This window comes from Coregonus lavaretus, assembly GCF_964263955.1.
Source record: "Coregonus lavaretus genome assembly, chromosome: 24".
NCBI classification, from domain to species: Eukaryota; Metazoa; Chordata; class Actinopteri; order Salmoniformes; family Salmonidae; genus Coregonus; species Coregonus lavaretus.
This window is the reverse complement of record NC_140011.1, coordinates 13,777,134-13,800,389: the sequence shown is the minus strand read 5'-3', so window position 1 is coordinate 13,800,389 and position 23,256 is coordinate 13,777,134. Positions and strand designations below refer to the sequence as shown.

The 23,256-nt window shown below is 45.1% G+C and overlaps 1 pseudogene across 1 annotated transcript in view; it reads right to left on the bottom strand.

Annotated features, from left to right (window-relative positions):
* Positions 1 to 6,524: 6,524 nt before the first annotated feature.
* LOC311099408 (putative nuclease HARBI1) overlaps positions 6,525 to 23,256 on the bottom strand; it is a 63,777-nt pseudogene continuing 47,045 nt past the window's right edge. The window contains exon 2 of the transcript in view: positions 6,525 to 7,439. The product of the transcript in view is annotated as a putative nuclease HARBI1 (transcript). The remainder of the gene's footprint in view (positions 7,440 to 23,256) is intronic.

Genomic DNA, 23,256 nt, shown 5'->3' with positions numbered 1-23,256 from the left:
AAAGCATTAGACCTATCACTAAAAGCTTCAGTCATACAAAAGTTATACTTAAATCCGAACTGGTTCTCTAGCAAATTAGTAAGATTGTCTCACCCCATGTTCAAGAATGGCCTTTTTCCCTTTATTCAGATTACAACCTCTCACTTTCAGTTATTTGAAAAGGAAATAATCTCCCAAATATCACTATTTCTAAAACAAGCCATAGAAAGTTGGTTGCAATTTCAATTTAATCCCCCAGAAACGACAGAACAAATAATGCAACAAATATTGTGGTTAAACTCAAATATACTAATTAATAAAAAGAAAACAATTAATTGTTTAAAAAAGATATAATCTTCGTAAATGATATCATAGGTAGGACTGGTGGAGTTATGTCGCACATGCAGCTAACAAAAACATTTGGAAATGTCTGCTCTACCCCAAATTACAACCAAATAACTGCAGCATTACCGCAAAAATGGAAGAGGAAAGTGGAAGGGGGAAAAAGTAAGGAACTTGTCTGTCGGCCCTACGTAAAGAACATAATTGGTTAAAGAAAATTGTGATAATAAAAAAGTATACCAGTTTCATTTAAGGACCAAAGGATTGACAGCCATCCCATATAGATTGCAAAATAGTTGGGAAGAGATTTTTGATGTACCGATTCCATGGCATAGTGTTTATGAAATGATACGCAAAACGACGCCGGATTCAAAACTTAGAATTTTTCAATTTAAATTATTATACAAAATTCTTGCTACCAATAGAATGTTATTTACAGTATATGGGGGATACAATCTTCCCAGCTCTGCAGATTTTGCTGCGAAGAGACAGAATCATTAGATCATTTGTTTTGGTACTGTCCATTTGTAGCTTGTTTTTGGTCACAGGTCCAGGAATGGCTGAAGGATTGCAATATTTACCTGGAGCTAACCCTGCAGATAGCACTACTGGGTGATCTGAAAAGTCATAGTCAATCGATCAATAATATAATAATGCTTTTAGCAAAAATGTTTATTTTCAATTTACAGTCTGTAGAAACAATGAGAATAGAAGGGTTCAGAACTTTGGTGAAACATCACAGTACAGTTGAAAAATATATGGCAAATAGAAATCCAATATGGATGGTGTTAAGCGATAGAGGTGTTGAATGGAGCTGAAGGATGGGACTAATAACAACTAACAACAACTAAAAGCAACAAGATAACTAATGTAAAGCATACTGTGTCCATAATAAGTATATAGGTTATAGTGTCACGGCGGTTGTAAGGATGAAACCAATGCGCAGCGTAGCGAGTGAACATGACTTTAATTTGATAAAGAAACACACGACAAAACAAAACACGAACCGTGACGTCCTCAGTACACAGACTGAACATAGAACATTTGGAACAATAACCCACCACTAACACCAGAAACCTACATCTTAAATATGGCTCCCAATCAGAGATAACGAGCCGAACAGCTGACACTCGTTACCTCCGATTGGGAGTCAATGAATACAAACACGCACAATCACCCAACATAGAAATACAACAACCTAGACACCCCCACATAGAAATACACCCAAAACAAATGAACATGAACAACCCTGGCTCAAGAATAAAGGTCCGTGGAGCCAGAGTGTCACATTACCCCCCCCTAAAGGTGCGACCTCCGGGCGCACCAGCAAACAGTCTAGGGGAGGGTCTGGGTGGGCGTCTGTCCCTGGTGGCGGCTCAGGCCCAGGTCGTGGTCCCCACTCCACCTTAGTCAACCTCCGCTTTCGTCTACCCTTCCTCATGACCACCCCCCAACTAAACCCCACTGGATTAAGGGGCGGCACCGGACTAAGGGGCAGCACCGGACTAAGGGGCAGCACCGGGCTAAATGGCGGATCCTGGCTGGCTGGCTCTGGCGGATCCTGTCTGGCGGAAGGCTCTGGCTGATCCTGTCTGGCGGAAGGCTCTGGCTGATCCTGTCTGGCGGAAGGCTCTGGCTGATCCTGTCTGGCGGAAGGCTCTGGCTGCTCCTGTCTGGCGGAAGGCTCTGGCTGATCCTGTCTGGCGGAGAGCTCTAGCGGCTCCGGTCTGGCGGACGGCTCTGTAGGCTCATGGCAGACGGGCGGCTTTGCAGGCTCATGGCAGACGGGCAGCTCCTGCGGCGCTTGGCAGACGGACAGTTCAGACGGCGTTGGGCAGACGGGCAGTTCAGGCGCCGTTGGGCAGACGGGCCGTTCAGACGGCGTTGGGCAGACGGACAGTTCAGGCCCCGTTGGGCAGACGGCAGACTCTGGCTGTCTGACGCGCACCGTAGGCTTCCTACGTGGCACAGGAACAGGCCGGGCTGGGCTGGCGACGCACACCGTAGGCATCCTACGTGGCGCAGGGACCGGCCGGGCTGGGCTGACGACGCACACCGTAGGCATCCTACGTGGTGCAGGGACAGGCTGAACCGGGCTGGCGACGCGCACCGTACACTTAGTGCGAGGGGCCGGAACAGGCCGTACCGTACGGGGAACACACACTACTGGCTGCACCTCGGGACTAGGAACGGGCCGGACCGAACTGGTTACACACCCCAGTACCTCATGCCGTGCCTCAACACTTTCCTTCCCTGCTTCACCCAGTAGCCCCCTTGTACTGGCGGCCATATCTGCCAACCTCTTGCACTCCTCCGGGCCGTACACCTTCTGCCCCGACGTCGTGAGCCCCCCCCAAAAAAATTTCTGGGGGTTTCTCCTCCCCGTGGACCAGGCATCTATCTTCCTCGCCAGACTCTCCAGACTCTCCATCCTCTGCTCCCAAGTCCAACATCTCTCCTCCTCACGCGGCTTGACCCAGTTAAAGTGGATATCCGCTAAAGTTGGAAAGGGCGTCGGCTCCTGGACACCCTGCTTGTTACGCCGCTTGGTCCTCTTGTGGTGGGTTATTCTGTCACGGCGGTTGTAAGGATGAAACCAATGCGCAGCGTAGCGAGTGAACATGACTTTAATTTGATAAAGAAACACACGACAAAACAAAACACGAACCGTGACGTCCTCAGTACACAGACTGAACATAGAACATTTGGAACAATAACCCACCACTAACACCAGAAACCTACATCTTAAATATGGCTCCCAATCAGAGATAACGAGCCGAACAGCTGACACTCGTTACCTCCGATTGGGAGTCAATGAATACAAACACGCACAATCACCCAACATAGAAATACAACAACCTAGACACCCCCACATAGAAATACACCCAAAACAAATGAACATGAACAACCCTGGCTCAAGAATAAAGGTCCGTGGAGCCAGAGTGTCACATATAGGTTCAGAGGTTTTGTGAAAGAGCACAGTTAGAAAGATATGGCATATAGAAACAAACCGGATGGACATCATGAAAATGATCGGAGAGGTTGACTGATGAGACTGGTGAACAGCATGTGTATTTGAGGCAGGGAATGGAGTCATGTTTTTTTTTAACCAAAATAAATCCTACTTAAATTAATCCAGAGTAAAAAAAAAAAGGCTTTCTTTGACGTTGCTTAAATTCAGATGAATTAGTTCTAGACCAGGGAGTCCCAGACTAAGGTACAGTGAGGGAAAAAAGTATTTGATTCCCTGCTGATTTTGTACGTTTGCCCACTGACAAAGACATGATCAGTCTATAATTTTAATGGTAGGTTTATTTGAACAGTGAGAGACAGAATAACAACAACAAAAATCAAGAAAATGCATGTCAAAAATATTATAAATTGATTTGCATTTTCATGAGGGAAATAAGTATTTGACCCCTCTGCAAAACATGACTTAGTACTTGGTGGCAAAACCCTTTTTGGCAATCACAGAGGTCAGATGTTTCTTGTTGTTGGCCACCAGGTTTGCACACATCTCAGGAGGGATTTTGTCCCACTCCTCTTTGCAGATCTTCTCCTTAAAGTCATTAAGGTTTCGAGGCTGACGTTTGGCAACTCGAACCTTCAGCTCCCTCTACAGATTTTCTATGGGATTAAGGTCTGGAGACTGGCTAGGCCACTCCAGGACCTTAATGTGCCTCTTCTTGAGCCACTCCTTTGTTGCCTTGGCCGTGTGTTTTGGGTCATTGTCATGCTGGAATACCCATCCACGACCCATTTTCAATGCCCTGGCTGAGGGAAGGAGGTTCTCACCCAAGATTTGACGGTACATGGCCCCGTCCATCGTCCCTTTGATGCGGTGAAGTTGTCCTGTCCCCTTAGCAGAAAATCACCCCCAAAGCATAATGTTTCCACCTCCATGTTTGACGGTGGGGATGGTGTTCTTGGGGTCATAGGCAGCATTCCTCGGCGAGTTGAGTTGATGCCAAAGAGCTCGATTTTGGTCTCATCTGACCACAACACTTTCACCCAGTTCTCCTCTGAATCATTTAGATGTTCATTGGAAAACTTCAGATGGGCCTGTATATGTGCTTTCTTGAGCCGGGGGTCCTTGCGGGCGCTGCAGGATTTCAGTCCTTCACGGCGTAGTGTGTTACCAATTGTTTTCTTGGTGACTATGGTTCCAGCTGCCTTGAGATCCTTGACAAGATCCTCCTGTGTAGTTCTGGGCTGATTCCTCACCGTTCTCATAATCATTGCAACTCCACGAGGTGAGATCTTGCATGGAGCCCCAGGCCGAGGGAGATTTGCAAATAATCACACCAACTGTTGTCACCTTCTCACCAAGCTGCTTGGCGATCTTCTTGTAGCCCATTCCAGCCTTGTGTAGGTCTACAATCTTGTCCCTGACATCCTTGGAGAGCTCTTTGGTCTTGGCCATGGTGGAGAGTTTGGAATCTGATTGATTGATTGCTTCTGTGGACAGGCATCTTTTATACAGGTAACAAGCTGAGATTAGGAGCACTCCCTTTAAGAGTGTGCTCCTAATCTCAGCTCGTTACCTGTATAAAAGGCACCTGGGAGCCAGAAATCTTTCTGATTGAGAGGGGGTCAAATACTTATTTCCCTCATTAAAATGCAAATCAATTTTTAACATTTTTGACATGCGTTTTTCTGGATATTTTTGTTGTTATTCTGTCTCTCACTGTTCAAATTAACCTACCATTAAAAGTATAGACTGATCATGTCTTTGTCAGTGGGCAAATGTACAAAATCAGCAGGGGATCAAATACTTTTTTCCCTCACCGTAAGTAAGGACTAACCAGTTAATCTTTGTGAAGCCTAATTAGATTAATAATGTGCACTTGGTGCTGACCTGAGGATGTTTCAAAAACCAGGGATAGGACACTAATACATAAGCCTTTTGTGGAATTGGAGCAAGTCACCTAAAACCAAGCAATGGATGGAGGTAAAATAAAACATTCAAAGAATTTCAGTGACTTTGTAAAATCCCTCTTAAAGCAAATTGTGCTCTGAGTCTCTACTTTTATCCAATGTGAAAAACACAATTTCAAATTCTGGTACATAGGACCGAATCCAGGTGGTGGGTCACAATTGTGTCAAACCACCCAATTATCGTGAACAAACAGCATGATTCATCAACAGATTACAAGAAAAATAATGTCTGGACTACCATTTGTAATGAATTAAACTCAAATGAAAAAGTAAACAAAAGGATGCTACAACAACTTCAGGTAAGATACTGTATTTATTGTTGGCCCACTTTTACTAATCAGTCACGTTAAAATGTTAGTTTTCTTGTGTAACACAACACAGTGGGGCCTAAATGTATTTGTGTGACAGAAATCTAATACAAACAATATCATACATAATTACTAATATCATTTCTATATTGTTTTGTCTTTCTAAGGTCCTGTGGAAAAACATAATCTACTTAAAGAAGACAAATGCTGTTGCTCGTAGGAAGAGTTTCAAGACTGGTGACGGACCCCCATTAAGACCGGAGACAGATGAGCTGGGGGACTTGTTGACCGGGATCATTGATAGCCAGCATCCCCTGGAAGGTATCCCCGATAATGACCATTTGGACAGTTCAGATGGGGGATCGTTCCAATCCTAATTTGGTAGGACACATTCATTCAACATGTGCAATCCCCAGACTGCAGGGGAAATGGAATGTTGTCAGTCATCTCATGCACTCCCATAATAAAAATTATGTAATGAACTCAACTCTTGAATAAATAATATTCTCTAATGCAGCAATGTAATCATTTTCTAGAGGCAGATGATCACCATAGCTTGGATGGGATTAGACAGGATGAAGGTCAGCCCACTACATCTGCAGCAGCCAGGAGGGAAGATTGTGTCACTAAACCAGGCCGGAGGACAAAGACAAAGAGGCTCTGCATGCATGAGAAACTGGCCATGGAATTTCATGAGCACAAACTAATGTATTTAAAAGAAGAACCTGATATGAAGATGTGAATTCTTCATGTTGAGTTGGCTATGAAGGAGTAGGAGAGAAACCTGAAGAGGTAGCAGTACCAATGTTCTTCTCAAACCAGCACTCGTTCGGGGTCCCGATATTTCAATTTGTGAATGAAAACCTTTTTGTTACCAATCCATGGCTATTGTTTGCTTCAATCACTTGAGTTATCTTTGTTGTGAGAAGTGCTGCATGGCAAAAGCATCTCATCAGGTTAGTCCATTACTGCCTCAACCATGGGAACATCTGGGTCATCCTCATCTTCAATGCGAGGATCTGGCAGCCATGCTGTTTGAGGTAATTGTGAAACACTGCTGTTGCATTTATGACAATGCAGCATCTTCTTGGTTGAATGGCAATGTGTTTCTTAAACACTTGAAACAACTCTTCCATACACAAAATATGCGCTCCACTACACTTCTGGTGCGGATATGAGCTTGGTTGTAACGTTGTTGCTCAGGTCCTATTGGTCCTACATGAAGATAGGGGGTGAACAAGAAGTTGGTCTGTGCAAAACCACAGTCACCATGTATGATTCCGCTATGTTGTCCGCCTTCAAGCTGAGCATACAAATAGGAGTTTTGGAAAATCCTTGAGTCATGAGATTTCAACATGCAACAATGTTGGAGAAGTATAAATTGGAAGTGCACACACTTTGTACATTTATTAAGAACCAGTTTTTACGATTTCTGTACTCCTCAGCATCTACTGTAGAGGGACACTTGATGGGAATATGACATCTATCTATACAGCCAATGACTCTAGGGAAGTTCCCATATTCATAGAACTCCACCTTGTAGTTGGCTTGGGCAGCAGCATCAGGGAACTTGATGTAATTGTCTTTCAGTTCACAAATAGCATTGGAGACTTTGGGGACTATTCTGCATACAGTCGGTTCACTTACACCACACAAATCTCCTGTTTCACGATGGAAGGTTCCAGATCAAAAATCTCAAGCTGATCAGTACTTGTAGGGAAGGGGGATGAGCCTTCCCCTAAGAGAGTCAGTTGAAAGCCTTGGCTCCAGCAAACAAATGATGTCATTTGCATTTCCTTTGTACATACGGAAACGGTCATGCAAATTGTTTAAACTCAATATTAGGGAGATGTTCTGAATGTTTTGTACACTCTACAAGGCGTAGTAAAACAATATATCTTTGCTTTAGCGATATTAACCATGTCTATAAGTCTATTCAGAAGGCTCTGCTAAGCATTGCTCAACATAATGCAGTCATCCGCACTGCGAGACTGCTTTGACAGTACTGATTGGACTGTGTTCTCAGAAAATGCCGCACTGGATGACAGCAGAGGCTGTGTCTAATTTAGCGCTGTCCCCAACTAAAAAAAAATCTTGGTCGACCGAGAGTCGTCTGTTCTTTCAACCAATCGATTTTTTAATGTGTATTTTTCCATAAATAGACACCCTATACAGTGGGGAAAAAAGTATTTAGTCAGCCACCAATTGTGCAAGTTCTCCCACTTAAAAAGATGAGAGAGGCCTGTAATTTTCATCATAGGTACACGTCAACTATGACAGACAAAAAAAAAAAAATCCAGAAAATCACATTGTAGGATTTGTAATGAATTTATTTGCAAATTATGGTGGAAAATAAGTATTTGGTCAATAACAAAAGTTTCTCAATACTTTGTTATGTACCCTTTGTTGGCAATGACACAGGTCAAACGTTTTCTGTAAGTCTTCACAAGGTTTTCACACACTGTTGCTGGTATTTTGGCCCATTCCTCCATGCAGATCTCCTCTAGAGCAGTGATGTTTTGGGACTGTCGCTGGGCAACACGGACTTTCAACTCCCTCCAAAGATTTTCTATGTGGTTGAGATCTGGAGACTGGCTAGGCCACTCCAGGACCTTGAAATGCTTCTTACAAAGCCACTCCTTCGTTGCCCGGGCGGTGTGTTTGGGATCATTGTCATGCTGAAAGACCCAGCCACGTTTCATCTTCAATGCCCTTGCTGATGGAAGGAGGTTTTCACTCAAAATCTCACGATACATGGCCCCATTCATTCTTTCCTTTACACGGATCAGTCGTCCTGGTCCCTTTGCAGAAAAACAGCCCCAAAGCATGATGTTTCCACCCCCATGCTTCACAGTAGGTATGGTGTTCTTTGGATGCAACTCAGCATTCTTTGTCCTCCAAACACGACGAGTTGAGTTTTTACCAAAAAGTTCTATTTTGGTTTCATCTGACCATATGACATTCTCCCAATCCTCTTCTGGATCATCCAAATGCACTCTAGCAAACTTCAGATGGGCCTGGACATGTACTGGCTTAAGCAGGGGGACACGTCTGGCACTGCAGGATTTGAGTCCCTGGCGGCGTAGTGTGTTACTGATGGTAGGCTTTGTTACTTTGGTCCCAGCTCTCTGCAGGTCATTCACTTGGTCCCCCCATGTGGTTCTGGGATTTTTGCTCACTGTTCTTGTAATCATTTTGACCCCACGGGGTGAGATCTTGCGTGGAGCCCCAGATCGAGGGAGATTATCAGTGGTCTTGTATGTCTTCCATTTCCTAGTAATTGCTCCCACAGTTGATTTATTCAAACCAAGCTGCTTACCTATTGCAGATTCAGTCTTCCCAGCCTGGTGCAGGTCTACAATTTTGTTTCTGGTGTCCTTTGACAGCTCTTTGGTCTTGGCCATAGTGGAGTTTGAAGTGTGACTGTTTGAGGTTGTGGACAGGTGTCTTTTATACTGATAACAAGTTCAAACAGGTGCCATTAATACAGGTAACGAGTGGAGGACAGAGGAGCCTCTTAAAGAAGAAGTTACAGGTCTGTGAGAGCCAGAAATCTTGCTTGTTTGTAGGTGACCAAATACTTATTTTCCACCATAATTTGCAAATAAATTCATTAATAATCCTACAATGTGATTTTCTGGATTTTTTTTTCTCAATTTGTCTGTCATAGTTGACGTGTACCTATGATGAAAATTACAGGCCTCTCTCGTCTTTTTAAGTGGGAGAACTTGCACAATTGGTGGCTGACTAAATACTTTTTTTCCCCACTGTATTTGAATAGAATCAACTGTATGTGTGCTACTGAGCTTGTCTGATGCGTTAAGCACTACAATTAAAAATTAAGACGAAAATGTACTAAAGAGGGAGCCAGAGATCAATATAGCCTAACCAGAAGAAAAAACCCTGTTCCCAACCGTCCTCCACCCGCTGCCGCTGCTGCTGGTCTTTGCAGATTCTGACATTACACTCCTAAAGTTGCTGGTAATAGGCTAAACCAGCGGTCGGCAACCTTTTCCATTTGGATTGCCAAGTTATCGTACCATTTCTACTGCTCTGCATGCCAGTTATGATTTTCATATGCACATTTTCGTGGAACAGTTTCATTTAATTTATAATAAAGTCTTCATATCTCAAAATCAACATCATGTGGATAATCAAAATTATATTTAAATGAAAATGATAAAAATCTAAAAGTAACTTCTATTGCCATTGCCAGCATGTAAGAATAGCCTACATAAACCAACAAATAAAAACTTTGCAGACTGCAGGTAGAAAATATCCTGATAAAAATAAATATCCTATAAATTACATTGGCCATGCATGGACTGTCTGCAAGGAACTTGAAACATTGTATCAACTATTAACTTGGTCCAGCTTGATGGTGCTAGCAAACTTGCAACATTGTATAAAATATTCTGGGCCCTCAGAGTTTCCTGTGCCAGTGAGCTCTGGACAGACAGACACCGCTGTAGACTATTTGCGCAAGGGATAAGAAGTAATCAGGTAGGCCTATTTTATGACATTTCCACCGGATCAGAGCATGCCATTTGTTTCCCCTTTCATGCTGAGTGGTTATTAAAAGGGAGAGAGCTGGAAAGATTTTTCAAATAGGCTACGTTGAGGAACTAATGTCATTCTCAATGGAGGTAAAAACAGACTTTGTTTCTTACTTGCTGTTTGAGGCGAAGAAAATGTTTACTTTTAGAAGCTACACAGTGATGGTGAGTTAAGAGTTAACATTTATAGGCCTACATTTGCGCTCAGGCCAGGTAGCCTAGGCCTACTTCTATGCATAATCAGGTGCGTGTCCTTACTCAAGATTGACAACTCGTAAATGGAATGAAATAAATCCAAACTTATTTTTCACAAATGTAGCCTAGTTTGTGTGCTCTGCAAACAAAGTGTCCACTCCTATAATGACAATGGTAAGACTGTAATGATATAGTGAATGCATTAACAGAAATTAACATACATTTTTTTATATATATTTGCCACTGCTTGACAAAAAAAATCTCGGCCGACCAACAGCCTATCGACCAAACAATCAACCATTCGACTAAACGGGGTTAGCCCTAGTCTGATTACATACAGTACCAGTCAAAAGTTTGGACACACCTACTCATTCAAGGGTTTTTCTTTATTTTTTACTATTTTCTACATTGTAGACTAATAGTGAAGACATCAAAACTATGAAATAACACACATGGAATCATGTAGTAACCATTTTTTTTTTAAACAAATCAAAATATATTTTATATTTGAGATTCTTCAAAGTAGCCACCCTTTGCTTTGATGACAGCTTTGCACACACTTGGCATTCTCTCAACCAGCTTCATGAGGTAGTCACCTGGAATGGATTTCAATTAACAGGTGTGCCTTGTTAATAGTTAATTTGTGGAATTTCTTTCCTTCTTAATGCATTTGAGCCAATCAGTTGTGTTGTGACAAGGTAGCGGTGTTATACAGAAGATAGCCCTATTTGGTAAAAGACCAAGTCCATATTATGGCAAGAACAGCTCAAATAAGAGAAACGACAGTCCATCATTACTTTAAGACATGAAGGTCAGTCAATACGGGACATTTCAAGGACTTTGAAAGTTTCTTCAAGTGCAGTTGCAAAAACCATCAAGCGTTATGATGAAACTGGCTCTCATGAGGACCGCCACATGAAAGGAAGACCCAGAGTTACCTCTACTGCAGAATATAAGTTCATTAGAGTTACCAGCCTCAGAAATTGCAGCCCAAGTAAATGCTTCACAGAGTTCAAGTAACAGACACATCTCAACATCAACTGTTCAGAGGAGACTGCGTGAATCAGGCCTTCATGGTCAAATTGGTGCAAAGAAACCACTACTAAAGGACACCAATAAGAATAAGAGACTTGCTTGGGCCAAGAAACATGAGCAATGGACATTAGACCGCTGGAAATCTGTCCTTTGGTCTGATGAGTCCAAATTTGAGATTTTTGGTTCCAGCAGCCGTGTCTTTGTGAGACGCAGAGTAGGTGAACGGATTATCTCAGCATGTGTGGTTCCCACCGTGAAGCATGGAGCAGGAGGTGTGATGGTGTGGAGGTGCACACTTAACCAGCACGGCTACCACAGCATTCTGCAGCGATAAGCCATCCTATCTGGTTTGCGCTTAGTGGGACTATCATTTGTTTTTCAACAGGACAATGACCCAAAACACACCCCCAGGCTATTTTACCAAGAAGGAGAGTGATGGAGTGCAGCATCAGATGACCTGGCCTCCACACACTGTTGGAAAAGCATTCCTCATCAAGCTGGTTGAGAGAATGCCAAGAGTGTACAAAGCTGTCATCAAGGCATCAAGGGTGGCTACTTTGAAGAATCTAAAATGGAAAATATATTTTCTTTGACATTGCTTAACTTTTTTGGTTACTACATGATTCCAAATGTGTTATGTCATAGTTGTGATGTCTTCACTATTATTCTACAATGTAGAAAATAGCAAAAATAAAGAAAAACCCTTGAATGAATAGGTGTGTCCAAACTTTTGACTGGTACTGTACATTTTTGTGAGGATATAGTGGTCCCTTCAAAAAGAGTTCAAGTGTTTTCAAATAATACGTCTTGGATTATAAAGGAACTGAAAACAACATTGAACTACAAAAAATTAGCACTTTCTTCTGGTAATAGAATGGAATCAAAACAGCCTGAAAAGACAAATAAAAGCAAAAAGGGCTTACCGAAAAGGTTCAAGGACTATTCCAGGACGGAAACATGAGGGATGCTTGGAAGGGCCTAAAAACCCTCTCTGGACTACCAACCAATTACACTGAGCCCAATGTCCAATCAAAAGAACATTGTATTGAGTTTGCAAAGTCTGAACTCTTTTATTGTAGATTTGATAGTCTGGACTTTAGTACTGAGAAAGTGTGAACTTTTATCTTTAGCACAAGGGGAAGCTGATTTAGTTAGAGGAAGCAGATGTTGATAGGGTATTAAAAAAAATATCAGTCAACAAAGCCACTGGCCCAGATAACATCAGTAACCATGTTCTGAAATCCTGTCACAAGGAATTGTCGGGTGTGTTCTGTGAGCTGTTCAATTGCTCACTGAGGGAGCACACAGTACCAGCTCTGTGGAAATCATCCATCGTATGCCCAGTGCCCAAGAAGAGCCGCCCTGCTGTTCTAAATGATTACCACACCTTTGCATTAACACATGTCTTAATTAAACGTTTTGAGCGCCTGGTTCTCTCCCACATACAAAACAAGGTTTGAGACATTGTAGACCCCTTTCAATTCACCTACAAGCAACAGAGAGGAGTGGACGATGCTCTTGTGTACTTACTACACCTGGCTCAGTCCCATCTTGAGAAGCATAAATCCTATGCCCGGATTATGTTTGCAGACTTTTCCAGTGCTTTAAACACAATACAGCCACATCTAAATGGGTCAGAATCCTCATTCTGTGGATTTGATATTTTTTGTCAAATAGACCACAATGGGTGAGATTCAACGGTGAGTGCAGCACTAAGAAAACCATCTCAACTGGATCACCACAGAGCTCAGTCATCTCTCCTGTCCTATTTACACACTATACAGATGACTGTAGGAGCACCTGCCCTGAGATAACATACATACAATACTAAGATGGAACTGTTATTGGAACTTCCAATTCTGAGGACATGATTGTCTACAGTGGACAAGTTTGACCTCTGGTGCAAGGAGAACTTCCTGGATCTGAATGCCACCAAGACTAAAGACCTTAGCATAGACTTTAGGAAGCAATCTTCAGCTCCGAAAGAAATCACCATTGGTGACCAGAGCATAGAACAGGTGGAGGAGTATAAGTACCTCAGTACAATAGTTGACAATACATTGAATTTTGGAGCCAATAGTGGGTTAGTGTCAATCCAGACTGTACTTCCTGCTTAAACTTATGAGGCTGAATGTCAATCAATCTGCTTTACAGCCTTTTACAGATGTTTTATTGAACCTGTCTTAACATTTAGTGTAGTTGCCTGGTTTCGCTCCCTGACATGGGCAAGTCAGAATACCCTGGATAGAGTTGTGCAGGCCAGTGGTAAGATTGTAGGGAGAAAGCGAAAGGCTCTCTGAGAAATGTACAAAGAGTGCACACGTAAGAGAGGCAAATAAATCATTTTGGATCTTACACATCCACTGACCAGCCAATATGCAATACTGCCATCAGGGTGCAGATGTAGGTCTTTACCTCTTAAAACCAAGTGAGTTACTAACAGTTGTGTACCGGTAGCAGTACAGCTTTTAAGTGAAAATGTATTTGTGTGACTTACATTTGTCTTGTCTAGCACCGCTGTTCCGGATGACTGTGTGATCACGCTCTCCGTAGCCGATGTGAGTAAGACCTTTAAAAAGGTCAACATTCACATGGCCGTAGGGCCAGACGGATTAGCAGGACGTGTACTCCAATCATGCGCTGACCAACTGGCAAGTGTCTTCACTAACATTTTCAACCTCTCCCTGTCTGAGTCTGTAATACCAACATGTTTCAAGCATACCACCATAGTCCCTGTGCCCAAGAACACTAAGGTAACCTGCCTAAATGACTACCGACCCGTAGCACTCACGTCTCAGGCCATGAAGTGCTTTGAAAGGCAGGTAATGGCTCACGTCAACACCATTATCCCAGAAACCCTACACCCACTCCAATTTGCCTACAACCCCAACATATCCACAGATGATGCAATCTCTATTGCGCTCCACACTGCCCTTTCACACCTGGACAAAAGGAACACCTATGTGAGAATGCTGTTCATTGACTACAGCTCAGCATTCAACACCGTAGTGCCCTCAAAGCTCATCACTAGGCTAAGTACCCTGGGACTAAACACCTTCCTCTGCAACTGGATCCTAGATTTCCTGACGGGCCACCTCCAGGTGGTAAGGGTAGGTAACAACACATCCGCGACGCTGATCCTCAGGGATGCATGCTCAGACCCCTCCTGTACTCCCTGTTCACCCATGACTGCATGGCCAGGCACGACTTCAACACCATCATTACATTTGCCAATGACGCAACAGTGGTAGGCCTGATCACCGACAACGATGAGACAGCCTATAGGGAGGAGGTGAGAGACCTGGCCATGTGGTGCCAGGACAACAACCTCTCCCTCAACGCGATCAAGACAAAGGAGATGATTGTGGACTACAGGAAAAAGAAGAGGACAGAGCACGCCCCATTTTCATCGACAGGGCTGTATTGGAGCAGGTTGAGAGCTTCAAGTTCCTTGGTGTCCACATCACCAACAAACTAACATGGTCCAAGCACACCAAGACAGTCGTGAAGAAGGCACAACAAAACCTATTCCCCCTAAGGAAACTGAAAAGATTTGGCATGGGTCCTCAGATCCTCAAAAGGTTCTATAGCTGCACCATCGAGAGCATCCTGACTGGTTGCATCACTGCCTGGTATGGCAACTGCTCGGCCTCCGACCGCAAGGCACTACAGAGGGTAGTGCGTACGGCCCAGTACATCCTGCCATCCAGGACTTCTATACCAGGCGGTGTCAGAGGAAGGCCCTAAAAATTGTCAAAGACTCCAACCATCCTAGTCATAGACTGTTCTCTCTGCTACCGCACGGCAAGCGGTACCGGAGCGCCAAGTCTAGGTCCAAGAGGCTTCTAAACAGCTTCTACACCCAAGCCATAAGACTCCTGAACATCTAATAAAATGGCTACCCAGACTACTTGCATTACCCCCCCCCCCCCCTTTTACGCTGCTGCTACTCTTTGTTTATTTTCTATGCATAGTCACTTTCAGAACTCTACCTACATGTACCTATTACCTCAATTACCTCGACTAACCGGTGCCCCGGCACATTGACTCGGTACCCCCTGTATATAGCCTCGCTATTGTTATTTTACTGCTGCTATTTAATTATTTCAAAAATATTTATTTATTTCTTATTTCTTAAAATTGCTTTATTGGTTAAGGGCTTGTAATTAAGCATTTCACTGTAAGGTCTACACCTGTTGTATTCGGCGCATGTGACAAATACAATTTGATTTGATTTAATGAAATAGATTTTTGTGACTTACAATTATCTTGTATATACCTTGTAAGCGTTTGTATCTGTCATGTGTGGATGATTCTATTTATGTTTACTACTTTATTTTTATCTCATCTGCCACAACTGAAGTTCCTTCTGGAAAAATTAAGTAAATCAATTCAATTCAATTAATCTTGGTATGTAGTCCTACTTTAATGTTAGATGTCCTTGAGTGTCCTGAAAGGCATCGGCCAAATAAAATGTATTATTATTATTATTGTCAATATGTAAATTGTTTCAGGAAACTAGGCGTATGTCGCGCGTCACTACTTCACAGAAGAGCCATTTGAACGTAAACTTTTTTTAAAAATCAAAATGCGTTTTTTGGCAGAAATGGATTCTGGAACATGTGAACTTTCATGTGCCTTAATAACAAACTTCTATGCCATCTGTAAATATGAATAAAATTGTTAAATTACGAGCCTAGTTGGTTTAGCCACAGAAAAAGACAGCAACCTTCCCGCTAGCCATGATTGGCTAAGGTAATGAGTGGGCTGGGCATGCGGAGAGATGAGTTCGGATTGTTCTGCCATGTAGGCCGCTTCTGTCTATAACATGAGCTGGTCAGTATGTGTAGGTAATCCTTTCTAACATTTTTGAAAGATATCACGTTGTAGAACTGCATACAGTGCCTTGCAAAAGTATTCATCCGCCTTGGCGTTTTTCCTATTTTGTTGCATTACAACCTGTCATTTAAATTGATTTTTATTTGGATTTCATGTAATGGACATACACAAAATATTCCAAATTGGTGAAGTGAAATGAAAAAAATAACTTGTTAAAAAATAAATAATGGAAAAGTGGTGCGTGCATATGTATTCACCCCCTTTGCTATGAAGACCCTAAATAAGATCTGGTGCAACCAATTACCTTCAGAAGTCACATAATTAGTTAAATAAAGTCAAACTGTGTGCAATCTAAGTGTCACATGATCTGTCACATGATCTCAGTATATATACACCTGTTCTGAAAGGCCCCAGAGTCTGCAACTCCACTAAGCAAGGGGCACCACCAAATCAAATCAAATTGTATTTGTCACATACACGTGTTCAGCAGATGTTATAGCGGGTGTAGCGAAATGCTTGTGCTTCTAGCTCCGACAGTGCAGTAATATCTAACAATTTCAGAACATATACCCAATACACACAAAAAAGTAAGGAATGGGATTTAAGAATATATACATATATGGACAAGCAATGACAGAGCGGCATGGACTAAGATACAGAAGAATATTATAGAATAGAATGCAGTATATACATATGAGATGAGTAGTGCAAGATATGTAAACATTATTAAAGTGACTAGTGTTCCATTTCTTAAAGTGGCCAGTGATTTCAATAGGCAGCAGCAGCCTCTAATATGCTAGTGATGGCTATTTAACAGTCTGATGGCCTTGAGATAGACGCTGTTTTTCATTCTCTCGGTCCCAACTTTGATGCACCTTTACTGACCTCGCCTTCTGGATGATAGAGGGGTGAACAGGCAGTGGCTCTGGTGGTTGATGTCCTTGATTATCTTTTTGGCCTTCCTGTGACATCGGGGGCTGTATGTGTCTTGGAGGGCGGGTAGTTTGCCCCCGGTAATGGGTTCAGCAGACCGCACCACCCTCTGGAGAGCCTTGCGGTTGTGGGCGGTGCAGTTGCCATACCAGGCGGTAATACAGCCCAACAGGATGCTCTCAATTGTGCATCTGTAAAAGTTTGTGAGGGTTTTAGGTGATAAGCCAAATTTCTTCAGCCTCCTGAGGTTGAAAAGGCTCTGTTGCGCCTTCTTCACCACACTGTCTGCGTGGGTGGACCATTTCAGTTTGTCGGTGATGTGTACGCCAAGGAACTTGAAGCTTTCCACCTTCTCCACTGCGGTCTCGTTGTTGTGGATAGGGGCGTGCACTCTCTGCTGTTTCCTGAAGTCCACGATCATCTCCTTTGTTTTGTTGATGTTGAGTGAGAGGTTATTTTCCTGTCACCACACTCTCACCTCCTCCCTGTAGGCGGTCTCGTCATTGTTGGTAATCAAGCCTACTACTGTTGTGTCGTCTGCAAACTTGATGATTGAGTTGGAGGCGTGCTTGGCCACGCAGTCATGGGTGAACAGGGAGTATAGGAGGGTGTTGAGCACGCACCCTTGTGGGGCCCCAGTGTTGAGAATCAGCGAAGTGGAGATGTTGTTTCCTACTTTCACCACCTGGGGGCGGCCCGTCAGGAAGTCCAGGACCCAGTTGCACAGGGCGGGGTTCAGACCCAGGGCCTCGAGCTTAATGATGAGCTTGGAGGGTACTATGGTGTTGAATGCTGAGCTATAGTCAATGAACAGCATTCTTACATAGGTATTCCTCTTGTCCAGATGGGATAGGGCAGTGTGCAGTGTGATGGCAATTGCATCGTATCTATTGGGGCGGTAAGTAAATTGAAGTGGGTCTAGGGTGACAGGTAAGGTAGAGGTGATATGATCCTTGACTAGTCTCTCAAAGCACTTCATGATGACAGAGGTGAGTGCTACAGGGCGACAGTCATTTAGTTCAGTTACCTTTGCTTTCTTGGGTACAGGAACAATGGTGGCCCTCTTGAAGCATGCGGGAACAGCAGACAGGGAAAGGGAGAGATTGAATATGTCCATGAACACACCAGCCAGCTGGTCTGCGCATGCTCTGAGGACGCGGCTAGGGATGCCGTCTGGGCCGGCAGCTTTGCAAGTGTTAACATGCTTAAATGTCTTAATCACGTTGGCCATGGAGAAGGTGAGGCCACAGTCCTTGGTAGTGGGCCTCGTCAGTGGCACTGTGTTATCCTCAAAGCGGGCGAAGGAGGTGTTTAGCTTGTCTGGAAGCGAGACGTCGGTGTCGGCGACATGGCTGGTTTTCTTTTTGTAGTCCGCGATTGTCTGTAGACCCTGCCACATACGTCTCGTGTCTGAGCCGTTGAATTGCGACTCGACTTTGTCTCTATACTGATGTTTTGCCAAGCAAGTGGCACCATGAAGACCAAGGAGCTCTCCAAACAGGTCAGGGACAACGTTGTGGAGAAGTATAGATCAGGGTTGGGTTATAAAAAAACATCAGAAACTTTGAACATCCCACGGAGCACCATTAAATCCATTATTAAAAAATGGAAAGAATATTGCACCACAACAAACCTGCCAAGATAGGGCCGCCCACCAAAACTTAAGAACCAGGCAAGGAGGGCATTAATCAGAGAGGCAACAAAGAGACCAAAGATAACCCTGAAGGAGTTACAAAGCTCCACAGCGGAGATTGTAGTATCTGTCCACAGGACCCTTTTAAGCCATACACCCCACAGAGCTGGGCTTTACGGAAGACTGACCAGAAAAAAGCCATTGCTTAAAGAAAAACATAAGCAAACACGCTTGGTGTTCGCCAAAAGGCATGGGGGAGACTCCCCAAACATATGGAAGAAGGTACTCTGGTCAGATGAGACTAAAATTGAGCTTTTTGGCCATCAAGGAAAACGCTATGTCTGGTGCAAACCCAACACCTCTCATCACCCCAAGAACACCATCCCCACAGTGAAGCATGGTGGTGGCAGGATCATGCTGTGGGGATGTTTTTCATTGGCAGGGACTGGGAAGCTGGTCAGAATTGAAGGAATGATGGATGGTGCTAAATACAGGGAAATTCTTGAGGGAAACCTGTTTCAGTCTTCCAGAGATTTGAGACTGGGACGGAGGTTCACCTTCCAGCAGGACAATGACCCTAAGCATACTGTTAAAGCAACACTTGAGTGGTTTAAGGGGAAACATTTAAATGTATTGGAATGGCCTAGTCAAAGCCCAGACCTCAATCCAATTGAGAATCTGTGGTATTACTTAAAGATTGCTGTACACCAGCGGAACCCATCCAACTTGAAGGAGCTGGAGCAGTTTTTCCTTGAAGAATGGGCAAAAATCCCAGTGGCTAGAGACATACCCCAAGAGACTTGCAGCTGGAATTGCTGCAAAAGGTGGGTCTACAAAGAATTGACTTTGGGGGGTGAATATATATATTTTTTGTCTTATTTGTTTTTTGTTTCACAAGAAAAAATATTTTGCATCTTCAAAGTGGTAGGCATGTTGTGTAAATCAAATGATACAAACCCCCCAAAAATCAATTTTAATTCCAGGTTGTAAGGCAACAAAATAGGAAAAATACCAAAGGGGGTGAATACTTTTTTGCTCATCTTTATCAAAGGTGCCAATAATTTTGGACCTGACTGTAATTACTTTTGGTTGTGTCTATTTAGGCAGGAATCTACATATTTGTTCTAAGAGGACAGTTAGAGATATGGTCTAAGAGACATGGTCTAAGAAAAGAATAACTACTGAAAACATTGGTATTATCGGTTAGTTAGACTGATGGAAATAAAGGTTGCTTCCAGAGCAATTAAAATGAAATTCTGCCAACCCAATGGTTTTCCAAAAGTCAACTGTAATAATGAACTCGATCAAAGTGGGACGGAAGCTGTGATACACACGTTTGCCCAGACGCACGGACACACACATGTCACGGTTCAGACAGACGACCAGAGGACCACAATTGCGTCACACCAGAAAGTTTATTAAAACTTAAGGGAAAAGGGAAGTAGGGAGTGAATGAAGGCTCCAGGGGTAACAGGGATCCCGTCCAATGTGCTGGGTCTGTGCCCCCCCCAGTGGCAGCGATGCGTCCTATGAAGCCGGTGGTGGGTGGTCCAGAAGTCCTGGGGGGGGGAGACACAGACACAACAGGGCGGAATGAAACAAGGCAGCAGTACAGTTCAAGGGAAATCCAAAATACGTAGTAGCAAGGCAGAAGGCTGGTCAGAGTTACCGGGATTGCAGAGTAGTCAGGAGTCGTTATGGCAGAAGCAGGTCTGGATCTCCTGGGGCAGAAGAGTATCCAAAAATCAGGCAGGTCCGGGGTCACAAAACCAGGGTGAGCCAGAAGCGCGAGCAAACAGGTTCCGGGTGTGAGCTTTGCAGACGATCTGACACCGGAGAGCTGAAAGACAGGGCCTTAAATACTGGGAGAGGTAGTGGGTAATGCAGCGCAGCTGGCAGAGTAATTAGAGCAGAGCAGAGCAGGGACAGGTGGAGCTAGTTAGGCTGAGTAGAGAGAGTGGTGAGCAGAGTGGAAGAAAATTAAGGTGGTAACCCGGTGGAGTGAGAGGCTCATGACAGAACCCCCCCCCCAAGGGACGGCCCCAGAAGTCCCAAGAGCAACACCACGCCGGGCGGGAGGAGGGGAGCCGGAGGAGGGCTAGAACTCCTCCGAACGGTCCGAGTGAACGTCCTCATCCTCGGAGGAAGCCGGAGGGCCGTGGTCGGGAGATGGGACAGGTCCCGAGACAGGATCAGGCACAGGACAGGAAGCCGAGCGGGCAGGACGGTTAGGGACCCCTCTGGGGCGGCCCCTACGGATTGCAGGTTGATCAGGATGCCGTTGGTGGAAAGCGGTGATGAGAGTCCTATCCACAATCCGACTAGCTGGCACCCAGGTCCTTTCCTCAGGTCCATAGCCCTCCCAGTCAATGAGGTACTGGAGACCCCTACCCCTCCGTCTGGACCGAAGCAGGCGGCGGACGGTGTAAACCAGACCACCATCGACGAGCCGTGGAGGAGGAGGACAAGGCGCAGCAGGGACCAGCGGACTCTCATGGATGGGCTTAATCTTAGACACATGGAAAGTGGGGTGCACCCTCAGGGAATTAGGCAGTTGGAGCCGGACAGCAGTTGGGCTAATCACTCTTATGATAGGGAATGGGCCAATGAACCGAGGTGCCAGCTTCTGCGACTCCACCCTGAGTGGCAGGTTCTTCGATGACAACCACACCCTTTGACCAACATGGTAGGTGGGAGCAGGAATTCTCCGACGGTTGGCCCCGGTAGTGTAGCTGGCAACGGATCTGAGGAGTGTGGCTCGGGCTTGTGACCAGGTGCGGCGACATCGACGGGCAAAAGCAAGTGCAGATGGGCAAGTAACCTCCTCTTCCTGGCTGGCAAATAGAGGAGGCTGGTATCCATAAACACATTGGAAAGGGGACATACCGATGGCAGAGCAGGTCAGAGAATTGTGTGCGTACTCCACCCATGTCAATTGCTGCGACCAGGAGTGGGGGTTGCGTGAAGTCATGCATCGCAGTGCCTTCTCGAGCTCCTGATTAGCCCGTTCTGACTGCCCATTGGATTGGGGATGGAATCCGGAAGTCAGACTGACTGTGGCTCCCAGCAGGTGACAGAACTCCTTCCAAAAAGCGGAGGAGAATTGTGGACCACGGTCAGAAACTACATCCTTTGGCAGTCCGTGGATCCGGAAGACGTGTTCCAGGACCACCTGGGCGGTCTCCTTGGCGGTTGGGAGCTTGGGGAGGGGAATGAAGTGTGCCATCTTGCTGAAACGGTCAACTATGGTGAGAATGACGGTCATGCCACTTGAAGGGGGCAGCCCCGTGACAAAGTCAAGGGCGATGTGAGACCAGGGACGTCTGGGCACAGGCAGGGGCTGCAGCAATCCGGCTGGGGGCTGGCAGGACGACTTGTGTTGGTTGCAGATGGGGCAGGCTTGGACGAATTCCCGTACATCCTTTCTCAGAGAGGGCCACCAGAACCTCTGGGCGAGCAGGTTGTAAGTGCGGGTGGAGCCAGGGTGACAAGCTAGGCGGGAGTCATGTCCCCACTGAACGACCTGGGACCTCAGGTCTTCGGGGACAAAAAGGCGGTCAGCTGGGCAAGTGCTGGGACCTGGCTGGTTACGGAGAGCCTCCAGCACCTGTTCCTCAACAGCCCAGGTCAGAGCTGCAACGATGCAGGGACTTGGCAGAATCGACACAGGGTCCTTGGAGGGGGTGTCATCCTTCTGGAATTGACGGGAGAGGGCGTCTGGCTTGGTGTTGCGTGATCCAGGCCGGTATGACAGAGTGAAATTAAACCTGGTGAAGAACAGGGCCCAGCGGGACTGCCTGGAGTTCAACCGTTTGGCCGTGCGGATGTACTCCAAGTTCTTATGATCGGTCCAAACGAGAAATGGAATGGTGGACCCCTCCAGCCAGTGACGCCACTCCTCCAAGGCAAGCTTCACAGCCAGCAGCTCACGGTTCCCTATGTCGTAATTGCACTCAGAGGGGGACAACCGACGTGAGAAAAAGGCACAGGGATGGAGCTTCCTATCCTCCGCAGCCCACTGAGAAATCACAGCACCAACTCCCACATCCGAGGCGTCCACCTCCACAATGAATTGCCGGTCCACATCAGGCATCTGGAGGATGGGAGCGGAGGTGAACCTCACCTTGAGGGTACTGAAGGCTTTGTCGGCTGCTGGGGTCCAGGTGAAGGGTTGCTTGGTGCTGGTTAGAGCAGTGAGAGGGGCAGCAACGGTACTGTAGTTCCGGATAAACTTTCTATAGAAGTTAGCAAACCCCAGAAACTGTTGCAGCTTCTTTCTGTTCTCCGGAACTGGCCATGAAGTGACTGCTGATACTTTGGCAGGATCCATTTGGATACTTCCCTCTGCCACTATGTACCCCAGGAAGGCCACTGTCTTGACGTGAAACTCACATTTCTCTGCCTTGGCGTAGAGGGAATTCTCCAGAAGACGATGAAGGACTTGCTGGACATGGCGGGTGTGTTCAGACAGGTTTCTGGAGTAGATTAAGATGTCATC